Raw genomic sequence first — 21244 nt, 5'->3', positions numbered from 1 at the left:
ATCCTTTACTTGTGGGATACCAATACCAAAGCTTTAGGACACGGATGAAGGGAGGGAACAAGACAGGTACCTTAAATGGAAGGCACCACTGCTTGTAAAACCTTTCTCCCAAAAATAGCCTCCGAAGAAGCAAAAGTATTGAATTTGTAAAATTTGGCAAAAGTATGCAGTGAAGACCAAGTCGCTGCCTTACAAATCTGTTCAACAGAAGCCTCATTCTTGAAAGCCCATGTGGAAGCCACAGCTCTGGTAGAATGAGCAATAATTTGTTCAGGAGGCTGCTGGCCAGCAGTCTCGTAAGCTAACCTGATGATGCTTTTCAGCCAGAAGGAAAGAGAAGTAGCAGTCGCTTTCTGACCTCTCCTCTTACCAAAATAAATGACAAACAAGGATGATGTTTGTCTGAAGTCTTTAGTTGCTTGTAAATAGAATTTTAAAGCACGAACTACATCAAGATTGTGTAGCAGGCGTTCCTTCTTTGAAGATGGGTTAGGACACAGAGAAGGAACTATTATTTCCTGGTTAATATTCTTGTTAGAAACAACCTTAGGAAGAAAACCAGGTTTGGTACGCAAAACAACCTTATCTGCGTGAAACACCAGGTAAGGTGAATCACACTGTAAAGCAGACAATTCTGAAACTCTTCGAGCAGAAGATATAGCTACCAAAAACAAAACTTTCCAAGATAATAACTTAATATCTATGGAATGTAAAGGTTCAAACGGAACCCCTTGAAGAACTAGATTAAGACTCCATGGCGGAGCCACAGGTTTATAAACAGGCTTGATTCTGACTAGAGCCTGAGCAAACGCTTGAACGTCTGGCACCTCTGCCAGACGCTTGTGTAAGAGAATAGACAGAGCAGATATCTGTCCCTTTAAGGAACTAGCTGACAATCCTTTCTCCAATCCTTCTTGGAGAAAAGACAATATTCTGGGAATCCTAATCTTACTCCATGAGTAACCCTTGGATTCACACCAACAAAGATATTTTTGCCATATCTTATGGTAGATTTTCCTAGTGACAGGCTTTCTAGCCTGAATCAGAGTATCTATAACTGACTCAGAGAAACCACCCTTAGATAGAATTAAGCGTTCAATCTCCAAGCAGTCAGACGCAGAGAAACTAGATTTGGATGCTTGAATGGACCCTGTATTAGAAGATCCTGCCTCAATGGCAGTGTCCATGGTGGAACAGATGACATGTCCACTAGGTCTGCATACCAAGTCCTGCGTGGCCACGCAGGCGCTATCAGAATCACCAAAGCCTTCTCCTGCTTGATTCTGGCGACCAGACGAGGGAGAAGAGGAAACGGTGGAAAGACATAAGCCAGATTGAAGGACCAAGGCGCTGCTAGACCATAGGCCCTGAGCTTTCAGGGAGTCCCAGACTGCACCCCAGCCTAACAGACTGGCATCGGTCATTACAATGATCCATTCTGGTCTGCGGAAACATGTTCCCTGAGACAGAGGATCCTGAGACAACCACCAGAGAAGAGAGTCTCTGGTCCTCTGGTCCAATTGTATCTGAGGAGACAAGTCTGTGTAATCCCCATTCCACTGTTTGAGCATGCACAGTTTGAAGTGGTCTGAGATGTATTCGCCGCAGAGTGGCCCTGCTGGGGGGCGGAGCTAGAGGGGGAGCTATATGGACAGCTCTGCTGTGTGCTCTCTTTGCCACTTCCTGTAGGGAATGAGAATATCCCACAAGTAAAGGATGAAGCAGTGGACTGGATACACCTTGCAAGAGAAACTCCAAAAAAATCCTGGATTTAATGATGCATTAATGTAAAGATTAGCCTGAGAATAATACACAGTTTTTAAAATTATATTTGTTTTTAAAATACTAAAAAAAACAAAATGTATGCTTACCTGATACATTTTCTTTCTTTCTAGGCATGGAGAGTCCACAAATCACTTCTCTTCCCATAACTCCCAGTCATTCGGCCGAAGGAAAATGTAAAAAGAAGATAACACAAAGTTATAGAGGTGCCTGAGGTTTTAATAAAAAAACTCCCGCCTGAACATAAATAAGGGTGGGTCGTGTACTCTCCATGCCTGGAAAGAAATTTATCAGGTAAACATAAATTTTGTTTTCTTTCCTAAGGCATGGAGAGTCCACGAATCATTCTAATTACTAGTGGGAACCAATACCCAAGCTAGAGGACACAGAATAAAAGGGAGGGAGAATAAAACAGGTGGACCTAAACTGAAGGCCCCACCGCTTAAAGAGCTTTTCTCCCAAAAGAAGCCTCAGCCAATGCAAAAGTATCAAATTTGTAGAATTTGGAAAAGGTATGAATGGAGGACCATGTGGCCGCCTTGCAAATTTGCTCCACAGAAGCTTCATTTTTGAAAGCTCAGGAAGATGAAACAACTCTAGTGGAATGAGCCGTAATTCTCTCAGGAGGCTGCTGTCCAGCTGTCTCATAAGCTAACCGGATAATACTTCTCAACCAGAGAGAAAGAGTGGTAGAAGTGGCCTTTTGACCCCTACGCTTACCATAGAAAACAATGAACAGGGCAGAAGTCTGCCGAAAATCTTTAGTTGCTTAAAGGTAAAATTTTAGAGCACTCACAACATCTAAGTTATGCAAAAGACGTTCCTTTTGTGAAGAAGGATTAGGACAAAAAGAACAAACAAAATTTCCTGATTAATATTGTGATCCGATACTACCTTAGGGAGAAACCCCAGTTTAGCATGAAAAATAAGGTAAGGTGAATCACACTGCAAAGCCGAAAGTTCGAAGACTCTGCGAGCAGAAGAAATAGCTATAAGAAACAAAACCTTTCAAGATAGTAACTTAATATCAACAGAATGCATTGGCTCAAACGAAGCCTGCAGCAAAACTTTAAGAACAAGATTAAGGCTCCAAGGTGGAGCAACAGGTTTATACACAGGCCTGATTCTGTCCAAGGCCTGAAGAAAAGACTGAACATCTGGCAGATCTGCCAGGTGTTTATGCAAAAGAATAGTCAGTGCAGAAATCTGACCCTTCAGAGTACTGACTGACAAAGCTTTCTCTAGACCCTCCTGAAGAAAAGCCAAAATTCGAGAAACCCTTACTTTGTTCCAAGAGAAACCCTTTGAATCACACCAATGAAGGTATTTACGCCATACCTTATGGTAAATTCTGCGATTTACGAGCCTGAAGCATAGTATCTATGACTTTCTCAGAGAAGCCACGTCTAGCCAAAACTAGACGTCTAATCTCCAAGCAGTCAGCTTCACAGAATCCAGATTTGGATGAAGGAGGGGACCCTGAAGCAGAAGGTCCTTCCTCAAAGGTAACCTCCAAGGCGGAAGAGATGACATTGTCACCAGATCTGCAAACCAGATCCTGCAAGGTCACAGACACTCTCTCCTGCTTGATGTGAGCTATTATTCATGGAAGGAGAGCAAACGGAGGAAACAGGTATGCTAGATTGAAGTTCCAAGGAACCGCCAGATCGTATATCAGAACGGCTTGAGAATGTCTTGATCTTGAACCGTACTTTGGAAGCTTGGCGTTTTGATGAGACGCCATCAGATACAACTCCGGAACCCCCCACCTGAGAGTTATTGTTGTGAAAACCTCTGGGGGGGAGAGCTCACTCTCCAGGATGAAAAGTCTACCTGCTCAGAAAATCTGCCTCCCAGTTGTCCACCCATTGTATGTGGATGGCAGAGAGATGGTAATTGTGAGACTCCACCCACTGTAGAATGCGAGTCACCTTCATTGCAAAGGAACTTCGAGTTCCTCCCTGGTGGTTAATGTAACCCACGGAGGTGATGTTGTCCGACTGGAATCTGATAAATTGGACCAAAGCTAGTTGAGGCCAGGCTATCAAGGCATTGAAGATTTCTCTCAACTCCAAGATGTCTATTGGAAGAGAAGTCCACAGGCCCTGTGCTTTTAAGGAGCCCTAAACTGCTCCCCAGCCCAACAGGCTGGCATCCGTGATTACAATCACCCAGAAAGGCCTCAGGAAGCATGTGCCTGAGACAGATGGTTCTGTGAAATCCACCACGAGAATGAGACTCTTGTTGGGGAGTCCAGATTTATCCTCTGCGAGAGATCTGATTGGTCCCCGTTCCATTGACTGAGCATGCATAGTTGCAGAGGTCTCAGATGGAACCGAGCAAAAGGAATGATGTCCATGGAGGCAACCATCAGACTAATCACCTCAATGCATTGAGACACTGATGAACGAATAGCAGACTGGAGAGAAAGGCAAGAAGCATAAAGTTTGGATTTTCTGACGTCCGTCAGAAAAATTTTCATGGACAGGGAATCTATAACTAATCCTAAGAAACACCCTTGTATCTGGAACAAGGGAACTCTTTCCCAGAATCACTTACCACCTGTGGGAACATAGAATAGACAACAACATCTTTGTATGAGATTTTGCTAGATGAAAAGATGGCACCTGAACTAAGATGTCGTCCAGATAAGGCACCACAGCAATGCCCTGAGACCTGACCACTGCCAGAAGAGCCCCCAGAACCATTGTGAAAATTCTGGGAGCTGTAGCAAGGCCAAAAGGAAGGGCAGCAAACTGGAAATGTTTGTCTATAAAGGCAAACCTCAGATACTGGTAATGATCCCTGTAAATGGGAACATGAAGATATGCGTCCATCAGATCTATGGTCGTCATGAACTGACCCTCTCGTACCAAAGGAAGAACGGAACAGATGGTCTCCAGAACCCTGAGGAATTGATTGAGACACTTTAGGTCCAGTATGGGACGGAAAGTGCCCTCCTTTTTTGGGAACTAAAAATAGATTTTAATAGAATACTAGACCTTGTTCCTCTAGAGAAACTGGGACAATCACTCTCAGGGAAGATAGGTCCTTTACGCAGTTTAATGGCCTCTCTCTTTATCCGGTCCGCAGATAACGTTGACAGGGGGAATCTGCCCCTGGGAGGACAAGATTTGAATCCTGTTCTGTAACCGTGGGACACTATGTCTATGGCCCAAGAATCTGGGAAAGAGCGTATCCACGCCTGCCAAAAAAAAGAGAGCCTACCCCCCACTTGATCCAATACAGGATCTGGGGCGGTTCCTTCATGCTGATTTTCCTTTATTCCAAGGCTGATTGGACCTCCAAGAAGACTTGGAGTGTTCCGACTTAGAAGAGGAGGAGGAAGACTTTTGTCCCTTAAAGTTACAAAAGGAAAGAAAATTAGAATTCTAAAAACTTGGACTTGGATGTGACATCTGAAGACCAAGATTTTAACCACAGAGCTCCGCAAGCTAAAACAGTGAAACCGGAAATCTTAGCTCCCAGCCTAAGAACTTGCATGTTGGCATCACAAATAAAGGTATTGGCTAGCTTTAGAGCCTTGATCCTGTCTTGGATCTCCTCTATAGTCGTCTCTTTTAAGATTAGATTAGATAAGTCATCGCACCAATAAGATGCTGCCCCTGCAACTGTAGCAATACTAGCTACTAACAGAAATCCTGAAAAGCGGAAGTGAGGAGGAACGGTCATGTGACCGCAACTAAACTAAACTGCGCCACAAAAAAACAGCGCTCAAAAATATAGAAAACGTTTAACCCCCTTCTGAACAAAACAACAAAAAGTACATGGTTACTTTCACCTGGATTCAACCCCAGAACTCTGGGATCCAATCCGTGCCCATAACCACAGAGTAATACCTTCAAATGCTCCAATATTTCTCACAGCTTATTATATATATATAAAAAATTGCCTCATAATCCCCTTAAACATCTATATTTCTTAATAAAGAAAATTAAAGTCCCAATAATGAAATCCACCAGAGAACTAACCATAAAAGTGCTGGTACCTTCTAACCTAGAAGGGAAGCACTTACCTGTGGATCCTGCTGTCAGGCAGGGAATTACTTCTAAGGTGTAGCAGATTCCTTCACTTCTGCCATGGACCTGTAGAAAAAGAAAGAACCTTGCCACTTTCTAACTGCTAATAGCCATCATTACTCTTAATTAAGAGATTGACATGGACACAGCATAGCCCCAAATCCTTGCTTGCAGGGAAAAGTACCCATTTAAAGGATTAAATATCTTCAGACACTATCTTCGCACATCCTCCCTTGACAGAGGCAAAAAGAATGACTGGGGGTTATGAGAAGGGAAATTATACTTAACAGCTCTGCTGGGAGCTCTTTGCCTCCTCCTGCTGGCCAGGAGTGAATATCCCACTAGTAATTAGAATGATTCATGGATTCTCCATGCCTTAGGAAAGAAATAAGTTTTAAAATTTAGTTCCTGTGTAGAATATCGTAGTGCAAATCTACATTCTGTGCTTCCCTTTTTAACAGGAATTGGAAAGCCCACATTAAATTATAAAGTAATGGGACAAAATAAATAATAAAAGTATGTTGCACATTTGGCCTAGATTACAGGGGTTGAGCGCAAAAATATTAGCACTATTGAGTGCTATCACTGTTCAAGTTAAATCAATAACGCTCTTATTCTTGCGCTCATATTAGAGTTCAAAAGTAAAAGTTATTGCTCGAGCAAAATCCTTGGGCTCGCTAACATCTGAGGGTCAAATAGAGCAGCCTCTTTAAATCTCTTTCCTCAAAGACTTCTATGGTGCACACTAAAAAAACTGCTCTGGCTTTCGCTTGCAAACTAACCCGAAAATGTACTAAGCCATACCCCTCTCTTTGGGTTTTTTAACAGTAACAGCTTGAACATGTAGTCTTTTACAGTAGAAAAATACTACACAAACACTGGTTTTAGTGTAAACGCCTGGACCTCTTTATTTGCAGAAAATTTGCAGGAATACAGTTTTAACATAAACAAAACAAAAAATCCTTGCTCCACAACGCTTAATAATAAAGTAATTATAGATTTTGTGTTCTCTACTGTATCTGAGATGTTGGCGGCCATGCTCCCTCCAAGTAAGTGTAAGAAGCAGGTTTCTGATAATCCCTCTACAAGTTCATCTGGTTTGAGTACGTCAAAGTCGGTTAAGCGCAATACTCCAAGCCCTGGTGCTACTGATTTATCCTCTGAGGATGAAGTGTTTTTAGATGATCAAGCATCAGTCTCTAATCAGGAAAGAGAATCTTCCTCTTTTTTGTTTAAGCTTGAACATCTTTGTTCTCTTTTAAGAGAAGTTGTATGTACCATAGGGGTTTAGGATTCTAAAGTTCCTGTTAAACAGCTGGATTTCAAGACTGGTCTAAACCTGGTATCCCATTTAGTACTGTTCAAAAATTTAAAATGATGTTTCCTTTACCTGCTTCTTATTTGCTTTGGGAATCTATTCTAAAGTAGATAGGGCTATTTCTACTTTGGCTAATCAAACCAAGAACCTTCTAAGAACTAGAAGTCCTCAATCTCTTCACAGAAGCAGGGTTCTTCTGATTTTTCCTGGAAGCCAAACCCTAATTGGAACAGATCTAAATGGTCAAAAAAGCCCTGTTTCCACTACCATGTTTGCATAAAGATCTTCTGGTAGGGGACACATTACACCTTTTTCAGGGGGCTTGGTTTCATTCTGTTCAAGATCCTTGGGTTCTGAGCATTGTTTCCCAATTATACAGAACTAGTCCTAAAGCCCGTTCACACAGGCCATTTTTTGCAGTACAGCGGTCCCACCCCTTGTGCTCTCTCCCTCCCCCTCTCTTTTGCTCTCTCTCCCCCCTCTCTTTTGCTCTCTCTCTCCCCCTCTCTTTTGAGCTCTCTCTCTCCCCACTCTCCCCCTCTCTTTTGTGCTCTCTCTTTCCTCCCTCTCTTTTGCGCTCTCTCTCTCCCCCTCTCTTTTGAGCTCTCTCCCCTCTCTCTTTTGAGCTCTCTCTCTCCCCCTCTCTTTTGCACTCTCTCCCCCCTCTCTTTTGCTCTCTCTCTCCCCCCTCTTTTGTGCTCTCTCTCTCCCCCTTTCTTTTGCGCTCTCTCCCCCTCTCTTTTGCCCTCTCTCTCTCCCCCTCTCTTTTGCGCTCTCTCTCACCCCCATCTATTTTGTGCTCTCTCTCCCCCTCTCTTGTACGCTCTCTCTCTCCCCCCTCTCTTTTGCGCTCTCTCCCCCCTCTCTCTCCCCCCTCCCTTTTGCGCTCTCTCCCCCTCTATTTTGTGCGCTCTCTCCCCTCTCTTTTGCATTCTCTCTCCCCCCCTCTCTTTTGCGCTCTCTCCCCCCCTCTCTTTTGCGCTCTCCCCCCCCCTCTCTTTTACGCTCTCTCTCCCCCTTCTCTTTTGCGCTCTCTCTCCCCCTCTCTTTTGCGCTCTTCCCCCTCTCTTTTGTGCTCTCTCCCCTCTCTCTTTTGCGCTCTCCCCCCCTCTCTTTTGAGCTCTCTCTCCCCCCTCTTTTGCACTCTCTCTCCCCCTCTCTTTTGTGCTCTCTCTCTCCCCCTCTCTTTTGCGCTCTCTCTATCCCCCTCTCTTTTGTGCTCTCTCTCTCCCCCTCTCTTTTGCGCTCTCTCTCTCCCCCTCTCTTTTGTGCTCTCTCTCTCCCCCATCTCTTTTGCACTCTCTCTCTTCCCCATCTCTTTTGCGCTCTCTCTCCCCCCTCTCTTATGCGCTCTCACTCTTCCCCTCTCTTTTGTGCTCTCTCCCCTCTCTTTTGCGCTCTCTCTCTCCCCCCTCTCTTTTGCGCTCTCTCTCCCCCTCTCTTTTGCGCTCTTCCCCCCTCTCTTTTGCGCTCTCTCTCCTCCCTCTCTTTTGCGCTCTCTCCCCTCTCTTTTGTGCTCTCTCTCCCCCTCTCTTTTGCGCTCTCTCCCCCCTCTCTTTTGCGCTCTCTCTCCCCCCTCTCTTTTGCGCTCTCTCCCCCCTCTCTTTTGCGCTCTCTCCCCCCTCTCTTTTGCACTCTCTCCCCCCCCCTCTCTTTTGCGCTCTCTCTCCCGCCCTCTCTTTTGCACTCTCTCCCCCCTCTCTTTTGCGCTCTCTCCCCCTCTCTTTTGCGCTCTCTCCCCCCTCTCTTTTGTGCTCTCTCCCCCTCTCTTTTGTGCTCTCTCTTTCCCCCCTCTCTTTTGCGCTCTCTCTCCCCCCCTCTTTTGCACTCTCTCTCTCCCCCCCCCTCTCTTTTGCGCTCTCTCCTCCCCTCTCTTTTGCGCTCTCTTTTTTGCTCTCTCTCTCTCCCCTCTCTCCCCTCCTCTCTCCCCTCCTCTCTCTCTCCCCCTCCTCTCTCTTTTGCTCTCTCTCTCTCCCCCCTCTCTCCCCTCCTCTCTCCCCTCCTCTCTCTCTCCCCCTCTCTCCGCTCATCTCTATCTTTCTCCCCTCTATCGCGCGACCGCACCCGCCCACGACCCCTTCACACCCGGCCACGCCCCCTCATGGATATTCACGTCAGACCACGCCCCCTTCATGCCAGACCACGCCCCCCATTCACGCCCGGTCACGCCCACTTCTGCCGCAGATCAGACGACAGCTAGGGACTCAAAGGCCAGGTGTGTTTGTCCTCATGCTGTCTACTGCGCATGACAGCTTCGGACAAACACACTTGGCCTTTTATATTATAGGATAGGTTTCAGATCAAAGCCTCCCAGCGGAAGGTTTCTTGTGCCTCATGTTCCAAGGAATCCTGTAAAGGCAAGAGCCTTTTTCAGTCAATTTTAACTGGTCAGGGTTTCTATTTAATGCTCTTTATTGTTCCCAAGATGGAATAAACTTTCAGAACTGTTCTGGATTTAAAAACTTTCTGATGGTTCCTTCTTTCAAGATTGAAACCATTCGGATTATCCTGCCTCTTGTTTAACAGGGACATTTTATGTCCTCTATAGATCCCGGAAAATACTTATCTTTGCATCCCCATTCGCAGGGATCATTATCAATTCCTAAGGTTTGCATTTCTAGACAAGCATTTTCAGTTTGTTGCTCTTCGGTTTGGTCTGGCTACCGCTCCCAGAATCTTTACGAAGGGGCTCAAGGTGTGTCATTAAATCCTTATCTGGACAATATGTTGGTACAGCCTCCATCTTTACTTTTAGCAGTATCTCATACCAACAAACTTTTGTTGTTTCTTTAAAAGCATGGTTGGAAAATAAAATTTCCAAAAAGTTCTCTCTTCATTGTCCATGATTACTTTTCTGTGTGTAATAATCGGCTCAGTCTCTATGACTATGATCTTTAACAGAACAGAGAAGGATGAAGCTGCTCTCAGCTTGTGTAAATCTTCAGTCGATTCCTTCTCCTTCTGTACTGCTTTGTATGGAAGTCTCTTATAGCAGCCTCAGATGCTATTCCATTTGCTGGGTTTCACATGAGGCCTCTGCAGCCTTGTATGCTTTATCAGTGGTGCAAGGATTACACTCAGTTGGCTCAAAAGATTATTTTGGATGCCAAAACAATAAAATCCCTTTCCTGGTTATCAATCATCGATTGATTGTTCTGGGGCATCCTTTCTCTGCCCAAATTGGACTGTGATTTTGACAGATGCAAGCCTTTCAGATTGGGACGTAGTCTGAGGGTCCAAGAGAACACAAGGAGTGTTGGTAGTTCAGGAGCCGAAGTTGCCCGTAAATATTTTTGGAACTCCTTGCAATTTTCAAGGCCTTCAGTTGTGGCCTCTCTTTAAGAGAGAAACTTACTTGCATTTCCAGTCAGACAATGTAATAGCAGTGGCTTACATCAATCATTAAGGGGGAATTCGCAGTTCCCTGGCGATGAGGCAGCTTTCCCGAATTGTGACTTGGGCAGAAAGCAAATCCTGTATAATTTCTGCAGTTCATATTCCATGGGTAAGCAATTGGGAAGCAGACTTTCTCAGTCGTCAATCCCTTCATCCAAGGGAATGGTCTCTTCATCTGGAAGTCTTTAGTCAGATTATACACCTGTGGGGTCTTCCAGAAGATCTGATAGCTTCTTGTTTGAACAACAAGCCCCCCAGATACTTTGCGAGGTCCAGGGATCATCAAGAGGTTTGTATTATGGAACATGGGTTCTTCCTAAAATTCTTCAATTTCTTCAGAATGGTTTGGATATCCGCTAGATGTCTGCTCTTTCTGTCTTGTTTCACTAGAAAATTGCTAAATTTCCTGATATTTAGTATTTTGTTTAGGCCTTAGTCAGGATTAAGCCTGTGATTAAACCACTTTCTCCTCCTTTAAGTTTTAGTTTGGATTTAAGGGTCTTGTAGTTTTCTCCTTTTGGACTTATGCTTAATTTGGATATTCAGCTTTTGTCCTAGAAGGTCTTCTTTCTTTGGCTATTTCTTCTGCCATAAGAGTTTCTGAATTGTCTGTTCTTTGTTGTGAGCCTCCTTATCTTGTTTTTAATCAGGATGTCAGTTTTGAGAACCAAGTTTGACTTTTTGCCTAATGTAGTTTCTTCTGATAACTTAAATGGTGAGATTGTTGTTCCTTCTTTTTGTCCTAATCCAAAGAATTCTAAGGAGAGGATTCTTTATATAATTTGGATGAGGACAGTGCTTTGAAGTTCTATTTACAGTCTACTAAGGATTTCATTTTTCTGGTTCTAGAAAGGGTCATAAGGCTACTGCCATTTTATTGGCCTCTTGATTGAAGCCTTTGATTTATAAAGCTTACTTGAAAGTGGGTCATTCTCATCCTAAATGGATTACTGCCCATTCTACCAGATCAGTTGCTTCTTATTGGGCCTTTAAAGGGACATATATGTACAGGGAGTGCAGAATTATTAGGCAAATGAGTATTTTGACCACATCATCCTCTTTATGCATGTTGTCTTACTCCAAGCTGTATAGGCTCGAAAGCCTACTACCAATTAAGCATATTAGGTGATGTGCATCTCTGTAATGAGAAGGGGTGTGGTCTAATGACATCAACACCCTATATCAGGTGTGCATAATTATTAGGCAACTTCCTTTCCTTTGGCAAAATGGGTCAAAAGAAGGACTTGACAGGCTCAGAAAAGTCAAAAATAGTGAGATATCTTGCAGAGGGATGCAGCACTCTTAAAATTGCAAAGCTTCTGAAGCGTGATCATCGAACAATCAAGCGTTTCATTCAAAATAGTCAACAGGGTCGCAAGAAGCGTGTGGAAAAACCAAGGCGCAAAATAACTGCCCATGAACTGAGAAAAGTCAAGCGTGCAGCTGCCAAGATGCCACTTGCCACCAGTTTGGCCATATTTCAGAGCTGCAACATCACTGGAGTGCCCAAAAGCACAAGGTGTGCAATACTCAGAGACATGGCCAAGGTAAGAAAGGCTGAAAGACGACCACCACTGAACAAGACACACAAGCTGAAACGTCAAGACTGGGCCAAGAAATATCTCAAGACTGATTTTTCTAAGGTTTTATGGACTGATGAAATGAGATGAGCCAGATGGATGGGCCCGTGGCTGGATTGGTAAAGGGCAGAGAGCTCCAGTCCGACTCAGACGCCAGCAAGGTGGAGGTGGAGTACTGGTTTGGGCTGGTATCATCAAAGATGAGCTTGTGGGGCCTTTTCGGGTTGAGGATGGAGTCAAGCTCAACTCCCAGTCCTATTGCCAGTTTCTGGAAGACACCTTCTTCAAGCAGTGGTACAGGAAGAAGTCTGCATCCTTCAAGAAAAACATGATTTTCATGCAGGACAATGCTCCATCACACGCGTCCAAGTACTCCACAGCGTGGCTGGCAAGAAAGGGTATAAAAGAAGAAAATCTAATGACATGGCCTCCTTGTTCACCTGATCTGAACCCCATTGAGAACCTGTGGTCCATCATCAAATGTGAGATTTACAAGGAGGGAAAACAGTACACCTCTCTGAACAGTGTCTGGGAGGCTGTGGTTGCTGCTGCACGCAATGTTGATGGTGAACAGATCAAAACACTGACAGAATCCATGGATGGCAGGCTTTTGAGTGTCCTTGCAAAGAAAGGTGGCTATATTGGTCACTGATTTGTTTTTGTTTTGTTTTTGAATGTCAGAAATGTATATTTGTGAATGTTGAGATGTTATATTGGTTTCACTGGCTAAAAATAAATAATTGAAATGGGTATATATTTGTTTTTTGTTAAGTTGCCTAATAATTATGCACAGTAATAGTCACCTGCACACACAGATATCCCCCTAAAATAGCTATAACTAAAAACAAACTAAAAACTACTTCCAAAACTATTCAGCTTTGATATTAATGAGTTTTTTGGGTTCATTGAGAACATGGTTGTTGTTCAATAATAAAATTAATCCTCAAAAATACAACTTGCCTAATAATTCTGCACTCCCTGTATATATATGTGCTTTGAAACCCTTTGCAGTCAAGTGAAAACTTTTTACTTTGAACCTGTAATATGCGCAGTACCCAACGTGCAAAAATCGTAAGTCGAGCGCAGTTAACACACGAGCAGGAGCGAAAATTGTGCTTCACTCATAAGATAGCCTTATGTAAAGTGAAGGTATTATCAGAAATCCAACTCTCAAGGAGGGGAGAGCCAAGCCCATTTCAAAGGGTGTTTGAAAAGAGTGAACTTTTATCAGCTGCTTGCCAGAGTACACTGTCCTTTTGAGTTGTACATTTACATTGCTAATTAAAGGGACACTGTACCCAAAAAAATTCTTTTGTAATTCAGAAAGAGCATGCAATTTTAAGCAACTTTCTAATTTACTCCTATTATCAATTTTTCTTCGTTCTCTTGCTATCATTATTTGAAAAAGAAAGCATCTAAGCTTTTTTTTGGTTTCAGTACTCTGGACAGCACTTTTTCATTGGTGGATGAATTTATCCACCAATCAGCAAGGACAACCCAGGTTGTTCACCAAAAATGGGCCGGCATCTAAACTTACATTCTTGCATTTCAAATAAAGATACCAAGAGAAAGAGGAAAATTTGATAATAGGAGTAAATTAGAAAGTTGCTTAAAATTTCATTATCAATCTGAATCACGAAAGAAATGTTTTGGCTACAGTGTCCCTTTAAAGTAAAGATGCATAATACTATTGATCACCATTTATTTTATCATTATTTTTTTTTAAACATATGAATTATCTAATATTTCTTAATGGTATGTGAATTATTTGTTTGCATGTATCTCCTCTATTTTTATAATGTTAATCTTGTTTTTTCTTTTAGATGGCTGATGATTGCAGGGGAAGAGGCATTTTTGCACTTTGTTTTATGTCACCTGCACTGACAGCTCCATATTATTTTAGCCTCAGCAGAAAATGAGGGTGATTGATTAGTCTTGTGTTGTGTACAGCTCAGGACATATGAATTTACTAGATCTGCACTGTCCCAATGACATTAATATTACAGTAATTTGTGTCCTCATTTGTTTTTGTCTAGCTTGCATCTACTTTCTATACATAAATAGATAGCCAGAGATAGAGGGCTGGTCTTTAAAAATAATTGGGCAAAAAAAATATTTAAAAATAATGTTCAACTCAAAATCTTGAATGTATATGCTTATACTCTTAATTCGATACATAAAAGCTAATTAGTATAAAACTATGGTACCCCCATTTAAATCCACTAGAGTTGGCACCTAAAATTCTAGTTGGGTGGTTTATAACTTCCTTTACTGTAGTAATTTAAATCAATTTGAAACATGGTCATTCAAAGGAACATTACAAACAGCAGAGTTGCTTAACAAATTATGCAGTGCATTAGCAGTCTTAATTTCAAATGGGTAGTATTTAGTAGTATGTATGTATCAACAGCTTATCACAAAATACATATATACTGTGATCTCTTGCACATGCTTAGTAGTAGCTGGGGCCTCAGAAAGTGTGCATATGTAACGACTGTGCTCAGTTTGATAATGGAAGATAAATAAGGATTTTTTTATTACATGCTATAAGTCATTAAAGTTTCATTTTCCTTAGTGTCCTTTCAAATTAGTTAAGCCTCTTGAAATACATTGGCAATAGCAATCTTTACTTAATTCAAGAAACCGTTGTTAAATATGCACAAAACTAATAAAAAGGCTTTTCTCATGCTTTTTGTGTGAGTTTCCATAAACTTATAGTATATGCAACAATATAACTAGGATATTGGGTTTATAAACTAGTATAATACAATACTGCACAAAAATCTGTTTTACTTTCCTATGCAGATTATAATTATAGGCATTACACAGAGCATGCATAAATAGGGGAAGTTTTCTTTTAGTTTTTTAGAGAGTTTCAGTACTTTTATTTGAAAGCAAAAATCTATATGGCCTAATGTTTTGATTAACAATTTTAAAATGTTGAAACCTGTAATTGCATGAAATTATTGTGTTAATCCCTCTATAAGTCAAAATGTTAACACAAGATTATGTACAAGTAATATTACATTACGCAAATGATAATTTTAGCTAGTTGTGATGTCACAAGCCGTGTTCATGGCACTATTCTATCAGTGAACCATTAAGCACAACCCTACCTTTACTACCCATCCTTATCTGTCAGTGAACCATTAAGTACAACCCTGCCTTTACTACCCATCCTTATCTATCAATGAACCCTACCTCTACTACCCATCCTTATCTATCAGTGAACCCTACCTTTACTACCCATCCTTATCTATCAGTGAACCATTAAGTACAACCCTACCTCTACTACCCATCCTTATCTATCAGTGAACCATTAAGTACAACCCTACCTCTACTACCCATCCTTATCTATCAGTGAACCCTACCTTTACTACCCATCCTTATCTATCAGTGAACCATTAAGTACAACCCTACCTCTACTACCCATCCTTATCTATCAGTGAACCATTAAGCACAACCCTACCTTTACTACTCATCCTTATCTATCAGTGAACCATTATGCACAACCCCACCTTTACTACCCATCCTTATCTATCAGTGAACCCCACCTTTACTACCCATCCTTATCTATCAGTGAACCATTAAGCACAACCCCGCCTTTACTACCAATCCTTATCTATCAGTAAACCATTAAGCACAACCCTACCTTCACTACCCATCCTTATATATCAGTGAACCATTAAGTACAACCCTGCCTTTACTACCCATCCTTATCTATCAGCGAACCATTAAACACAACCCTGCCTTTACTACCCATCCTTATCTATCAGTGAACCATTAAGCACAACCCTGCCTTTACTACCCATCCTTATCTTACAATGAACCATTAAGTACAACCCTGCCTTTACTACCCATCCTTATCTATCAGTGAACCATTAAGCACAACCCTACCTTTACTACCCATCCTTATATATCAGTGAACCATTAAGCACAACCCCGCCTTTACTACCAATCCTTATCTATCAGTAAACCATTAAGTACAACCCTACCTTTACTACCCATCCTTATCTATCAGTGAACCATTAACTACAACCCTGCCTTTACTACGCATCCTTATCTATCAGCAAACCATTAAGCACAACCCTGCCTTTACTACCCATCCTTATCTATCAGCGAACCATTAAGCACAACCCTACCTTTACTACCCATCCTTATCTATCAGTAAACCAATAAGCACAACCCTACCTTCACTACCCATCCTTATATATCAGTGAACCATTAAGCACAACCCTACCTTTACTACCCATTCTTATGTATCAGCAAACCATTAAGTACATCCCTACCTTTACTACCCATCCTTATCTATCAGTAAACCATTAAGCACAACCCTACCTTTACTACCCATTCTTATGTATCAGCAAACCATTAAGTACATCCCTACCTTTACTACCCATCCTTATCTATCAGTGAACCATTAAGCACAACCCCACCTTTTACTACCCATCCTTATATATCAGCGACCCATTAAGCACACCCCTACCTTTACTACCCATCCTTATGTATCAGCAAACCATTACGTACATCCCTACCTTTACTACCCATCCTTATGTATCAGCAAACCATTACGTACATCCCTACCTTTACTACCCATCCTTATCTATCAGTAAACCATTAAGCACAACCCCGCCTTTACTACCAATCCTTATCTATCAGTAAACCATTAAGTACAACCCTACCTTTACTACCCATCCTTATCTATCAGTGAACCATTAACTACAACCCTGCCTTTACTACGCATCCTTATCTATCAGCGAACCATTAAGCACAACCCTGCCTTTACTACCCATCCTTATCTATCAGCGAACCATTAAGCACAACCCTACCTTTACTACCCATCCTTATCTATCAGTAAACCAATAAGCACAACCCTACCTTCACTACCCATCCTTATATATCAGTGAACCATTAAGCACAACCCTACCTTTACTACCCATTCTTATGTATCAGCAAACCATTAAGTACATCCCTACCTTTACTACCCATCCTTATCTATCAGTAAACCATTAAGCACAACCCTACCTTTACTACCCATTCTTATGTATAAGCAAACCATTAAGTACATCCCTACCTTTACTACCCATCCTTATCTATCAGTGAACCATTAAGCACAACCCCACCTTTTACTACCCATCCTTATATATCAGCGAACCATTAAGCACACCCCTACCTTTGCTACCCATCCTTATGTATCAGCAAACCATTACGTACATCCCTACCTTTACTACCCATCCTTATGTATCAGCAAACCATTACGTACATCCCTACCTTTACTACCCATCCTTATGTATCAGCATACCATTACGTACATCCCTACCTTTACTACCCATCCTTATCTATCAGTGAACCATTAAGTACAACCCTACCTCTACTACCCATTCTTATCTATCAGTGAACCATTAAGCACAACCCTACCTTTACTACTCATCCTTATCTATCAGTGAACCATTATGCACAACCCCACCTTTACTACCCATCCTTATCTATCAGTGAACCCCACCTTTACTACCCATCCTTATCTATCAGTGAACCATTAAGCACAACCCCGCCTTTACTACCAATCCTTATCTATCAGTAAACCATTAAGCACAACCCTACCTTCACTACCCATCCTTATATATCAGTGAACCATTAAGTACAACCCTGCCTTTACTACCCATCATTATCTATCAGCGAACCATTAAACACAACCCTGCCTTTACTACCCATCCTTATCTATCAGTGAACCATTAAGCACAACCCTGCCTTTACTACCCATCCTTATCTATCAATGAACCATTAAGTACAACCCTGCCTTTACTATCCATCCTTATCTATCAGCGAACCATTAAACACAACCCTGCCTTTACTACCCATCCTTATCTATCAGCGAACCATTAAGCACAACCCTACCTTTACTACCCATCCTTATCTATCAGTAAACCAATAAGCACAACCCTACCTTCACTACCTATCCTTATATATCAGTGAACCATTAAGCACAACCCTACCTTTACTACCCATTCTTATGTATCAGCAAACCATTAAGTACATCCCTACCTTTACTACCCATCCTTATCTATCAGTAAACCATTAAGCACAACCCTACCTTTACTACCCAATCTTATGTATCAGCAAACCATTAAGTACATCCCTACCTTTACTACCCATCCTTATCTATCAGTGAACCATTAAGCACAACCCCACCTTTTACTACCCATCCTTATATATCAGCGAACCATTAAGCACACCCCTACCTTTACTACCCATCCTTATGTATCAGCAAACCATTACGTACATCCCTACCTTTACTACCCATCCTTATCTATCAGTAAACCATTAAGCACAACCCTATCTTTACTACCCAACCTAATCTATCAGTAAACCATTAAGTACAACCCTGACTTTACTACCCATCCTTATCTCTCAGTAAACCATTAAGTACAACCCTGCCTTTTCTACCCGTCCTTATCTCTCAGTAAACCATTAAAGGGACACTAAAGTCAAAATTAAACTTTCATGACTCAGGGCATGCCATTTTACAATTTACTACCATTATCAAATGCCCAGTCTTTTTATATGCACACTTTGTGAGGCACCAGCTTCTACTGGGAATGTGCACAGGTTTACAGTGTAGATGTACACTAGTCTGTGATTGCTTGATGGCTGTCACATGATATAGGGGGGGGGGGGACATTTGTCAGAAAAAAAAGCTACTGCTGATTTGAAATTTAAATGTTATTGCATTTTTTTTTATTATGCACATAATTATGCAATTCTACTATATGTAAAGCTCATTTTACCTTTATCTTTATCTAACAGCAAAAAGGTAACAAAACAGTGAAACAGTATTTAATACAGTGAAACTATATACATAAAACAGATAAGCAAGTACAGTTTTAATATTGTAATTCTAAGATTTATTTTTAATATTGTGATTTAATCAATACTGCTATGTATAATGTAATCAACAGACCAATTGTCTCATGTTTTTAAATAAAATAAGTTGGTAATTTTCTGGCTTTTGTTCTTTGGGCAAATACATAAACCTATTCCAGAATGTAAAAAAATATATTTTACAGTGATGCCTTTTGTAATGTTCTTGCAAAATATTTTTTATGTCCCAGTTTTATGTCATATCAGTTTTTTTCTACAACCTCGTTCTGGAAACATATTCAACAAATCAACTACCCTTTTATTAAAAATTAGGGGTAGAATTAACAAGCAGCAGATGCTGAAACAAACTTACCCAGGAATGTCCTTCAACAACCAGGCTTTGCATATGGCCTTGTATGCGGACGATATGCTGCTGTTCGTTACCAATCCCACATTATATATTCCGAAAATTATAGAGGTATTGACCACTTTCAGGGACTTCTCGGGGTATAAAGTCAATATGCATAAATCCGAAATATTATGGCTTACGGATCATAAGCACAATAATTCCCACTTTCCTTTTGTGGTGCAGCCTCATGCCCTACTTTACCTGGGAATTGAGCTACATGGTTACCCATATACAATTTATGAACTCAATATTACTAAACTGTATAGCAAATTACAGTCCCGGTTAAAGGCTTGGGCAAACCTCCCTCTGGGATTATCAGGTCGTATTAACCTGGTGAAGATGACCGTTTTGCCCAAACTGTTATATCCACTACTAATGTTGCCCTTCCTTCTTACTAAAACAGATCTAACTCTCACTAATAAGGCGATACAGTTGTTCATCTGGAGGGGGAAAAAGACACGTATAGCCACTAACAAACTGCAGCAGCCTTATCTCAAAGGGGGGTCTCGCACTTCCAAATCTGCGGCTGTATAACTGGGCAGCTTTGACACGATTCCCCCTGGATTGGCAGTTGGGCACGGCACATTTCACAACCTTACCACTGGAGGAGGCGGTGGCTGCGCCACACTCTAGAGCCTATCTCCCATATATCCCTTTCCGAGACCTATCAACAGAAATGAAAAATAACCCGATGTATAGAGATGTGTTGAGAGATGGTGGTTGACCCTTCACTATCTAGATAGAGCTTACCCCTCCCCTAAATTCATCCCACTAGTTGGTAATAAAGATTTTCCAGCTGGGAATGAGACAGCCCTGTTTCATATTTGGAAAGCAGCCGATATTGACTCTGTGGGGGTGATTTTGGACCCACTGTTACACACGGTCAAAACATTTCAAGACCTAAAAAATAAATTTGGAATACCCAACTCTCACTTCTATGCATATCTGCAGGCCAGGCATGATATAAACACACTGATCTCCCGGGACATGAGTTTCTGGGAACTCTCTCCTTGGGCGGTTACCCACACGGCCTTCAAGCTAGGGCGCTTCTCTTTATCCCCAATATATCAGAAATTGATCAATCATACCTCTGACGACATTTTGAACGAAATCCTAGCTAAGATGCAGGGAGAGAGTCTGGTCGGAATTACTTTAGAGGACATTACAAACAGCCTAGTTAAGATCAAGATGGCCAGCCTAGCGATACCCCACAGAGAGATGCAGACCAGACTGCTTCATGGTGATTATATCACACCGGCCCGCCTCACACACTGGAATCCTACATGTCCAAACAAGTGCATTAAATGCTGTCTGCCCAAATAAACTTGGTGAAAACCCACACGCAGCCATTACTTCTATGACTGTCCCTATGTTAAGCGATTTTGGTGTCAAATACAGTATTGGATCAAGATCACATTCAAAACAGACTTTGCCTTTGAGCTTAATAATATGTACTTATTTATATGGGAGGGACAGAACAGCGGCATGCATCCTATGCTGGCCCTTTGTACATTACTGGTGCGTCAGTGTATCATTGCCCTCTGGATCTCCACTAGGGCACCCTCACTGACCCAATTCAAACATAGACTGCTTAAACAACTATTCATTGAACAGATACCAAGTTAGACATCAACTGTAGGCTTAAATTATTTTTAAAAAAATGGCAGTGTTTTATAACGTCACTTCCGCAGGCATTGCAACAACAGGTATTGGGCCCATTTTTGCACCACAAGGTGTTATTGGAGGTTGCTCTCAGAGGAGACTGGACTGTTCCGGACCTTGAGAGGTGCAATGCCCTACAAAGTATTGGCTGGGAAGAGATATTGATTGAGAAATGAGTCTATAATTGCCGGGAATGTGC

The 21244-nt window shown here is 41.8% G+C and overlaps 1 protein-coding gene across 1 annotated transcript in view; it reads left to right on the top strand.

Annotated features, from left to right (window-relative positions):
* The window catches only part of LOC128656945 (24-hydroxycholesterol 7-alpha-hydroxylase), a 360073-nt gene extending 340959 nt beyond the window's left edge, over positions 1-19114 (top strand). The window contains exon 13 of the mRNA XM_053711138.1: positions 13940-19114. The gene's annotated coding sequence lies outside the window, so the exon portion shown is untranslated. The remainder of the gene's footprint in view (positions 1-13939) is intronic.
* Positions 19115-21244: the final 2130 nt, after the last annotated feature.

The sequence above is a fragment of the Bombina bombina genome, chromosome 4 (assembly GCF_027579735.1).
Source record: "Bombina bombina isolate aBomBom1 chromosome 4, aBomBom1.pri, whole genome shotgun sequence".
In the NCBI taxonomy this organism is placed as follows: Eukaryota; Metazoa; Chordata; class Amphibia; order Anura; family Bombinatoridae; genus Bombina; species Bombina bombina.
Note: the sequence above shows the minus strand (reverse complement) of the source record. Positions and strands in the feature narration are given on the sequence as shown.